Genomic DNA, 2,500 nt, shown 5'->3' with positions numbered 1-2,500 from the left:
AGATTGCTTTGCCCTCTGGGCTGAATGAATATGAATGAATGAATGAGCCTGGTGTTGGCTTAGTGGTTAGGGTGCCGGCGTAGGATCCTAGGATCCTGGGTTCGAATCCCGGTCGATCGCTGAATTAACGCCAGGGGGGTTGACTCAGCCTGTCATCCTTCCGAGGTCGGCAAATTGAGTACCAGCTTGCTGGGATGAATGAGCCATTCGAGTATCCTTTGTAGGAGTGACGCCCCGACAAGGATTGTGCCCAATAGTCAAGAAACTTCTTCGGCAGCCATATGTATCTGATGACCAGGGAGTGGACATCATCACATCATTCACATTTGAGTGATACGGCCAAAAATGTTGTGCAGTGAAGGAGTGTGAATACTTTCTGAAGGCACTGCACCACAAAGTCTGCATACTTCCTTTGAGGTGAGGACACTGACATCGTAATAAAGATCAATTTTGTCTGAAGTGCCATGCCCCATGGATCCGGCCGGTTTCCATGTTTTCCCACTTGGGTTTATAATTGTATTTTCATTTCAGTTTTCCCCGAGTTTTCACATCACACTAGTGAGCAAAATCCACGGCGAAGGAGCACCGTGGAGGATTTTAGGCGTGGGGATGAAGATAATTGTCTTTTTTTTTTTTTGACTTTCAAATCAAATTATACTTTGTCTGACATCGCAAAATTGTTAGATGGAATTTGATCTCGCATTTGTTGCCAGCAATCAAAATAGAGATCCACGATGCTCCTTCCAAGCAGCTTTGATTGACAAGAGTGGAACATTGGCTGTGCTCACCCTCCGGATATAGAGGGCATTCCTTGTGCATTGAATTACATTGCTTTTTGGTTCTACTTTTCCTAATTAAGGTATGGAAATTAAGCCTGTGGAGAATAGCCGCCAAAATATTGCATTTTATTCCAATGCAAGTGCACAATTTATTTATTTTTTCCATTGAGAAATTTTTCATCAATTTTTTTTTCTTTCAAACGCAATGTAGGTTTCTTTTAGAAACTAAAAAGGCACTTTTTGAAACAGAAAAAAAAATTCACTGGCTCAATGTTCCTCATGACAAAATGGCAACACCAACACAGTGCAGCTACACTGCATATTTAAACAAGAACAAGCGTTACCCCTAGGTCTCCCGTCGGTGAAGTGATGTGAGTTGACAAAGTGGAAGACGCAGAAAACATGCTATGATATGATATTTCGCTCACAAGGTTCAGACATACATGGAGGCGGCCATCTTGGATTTTGACGTGGCCACCCAATTTTCAATAGCGTTCTTCCGTATGCCTAGATACACCCACACACCAGATTATAAGTTGGTACCTCACGTATTTTTCAAGATATTCCGCTCACAAGGTTCAGACATACATGGCGGCGGCCATCTTGGATTTTGACGTGGCGACCCAATTTACAATAGCGTTCTTCCTTGTGCCTAGATACACCCAAACACCAGATTAGAAGTTGGTACTTTGCTTATTTTTCAAGATATTACGCTCACAAGTTGCAGACATAAAAATGGTGGCGGCCATCTTGGATTTTGACGTGGCGACCCAATTTACAATAGCGTTCTTCCTTATGCCAAGATACACCCGCACACCAAATTAGAAGTTGGTACTTCGCTTAGTTTTCAAGATATTCATCTCACAAGGTTCAGACATACATGGCGGCGGCCATCTTGGATTTTGACGTGGCGACCCAATTTTAAACAGCGTTCTTCCTTGTGCCTAGATACACCCACACACCAGATTAGCAGTTGGTACGTCGCTTATTTTTCGAGATATTTCGCTCACAAGTTTCAGACATATATATGGTGGTGGCCATCTTGGATTTTGACGTGGCGACCCAATTTTCAATAGCGTTCTTCCTTATGCCGAGATACACCCACACACCAAATTAGAAGTTGGTACTTCGCTTATTTTTCAAGATATTCATCTCACAAGGTTCAGACATACATGGCGGCGGCCATCTTAGATTTTGACGTGGCGACCCAATTTTCAATAGCGTTCTTCCTTATGCCTAGATACACCCACACACCAGATTAGAAGTTGGTACTTCGCTGAATTTTCAAGATATTCATCTCACAAGGTTAAGACATACATGGCATCAGACATACATGGTGGCGGCCATCTTGGATTTTGACGTGGGTTGCACCCACACACCAAATTCGAATGCGGTCCTTCGCTTACGCACGCCCGCACACACACGGATGGAGGGGAAAGCCATAGTCCCCCTTTCGCTACGCTGTGCGACGGGGGACAAAAAGAGCAATCAGAGATTGCAAACCCTCGCCAGGATGTATTTTCAGTGGTTTTTAAGGCTTTTGTGTTAAAATAAATATGGCGGCCGAACCACGTGACCGATGACGTCATCATTATTTTTTTTCTAAACTAATTTATTCCGAGATTATGCTCAAGAAATTTCATCTTGATCGGATGAAGTTTTGTACTTGTCGAGTTATGACATCATAATGGAGGCACCTATGACATCTTCATGAACATTTT

General features: G+C 43.0%; 1 protein-coding gene across 4 annotated transcripts in view; it reads right to left on the bottom strand.

Annotated features, from left to right (window-relative positions):
• The window catches only part of BRD8 (bromodomain containing 8), a 149,039-nt gene that overhangs the window by 57,868 nt on the left and 88,671 nt on the right, over positions 1-2,500 (bottom strand). The gene's annotated exons all lie outside the window — the stretch shown is intronic.

The sequence above is a fragment of the Myxine glutinosa genome, chromosome 3 (genome assembly GCF_964187855.1).
Source record: "Myxine glutinosa chromosome 3, kmMyxGlut1.1, whole genome shotgun sequence".
Classification (NCBI taxonomy): Eukaryota; Metazoa; Chordata; class Myxini; order Myxiniformes; family Myxinidae; genus Myxine; species Myxine glutinosa.
This window is presented reverse-complemented; position numbering and strand designations above follow the sequence as displayed.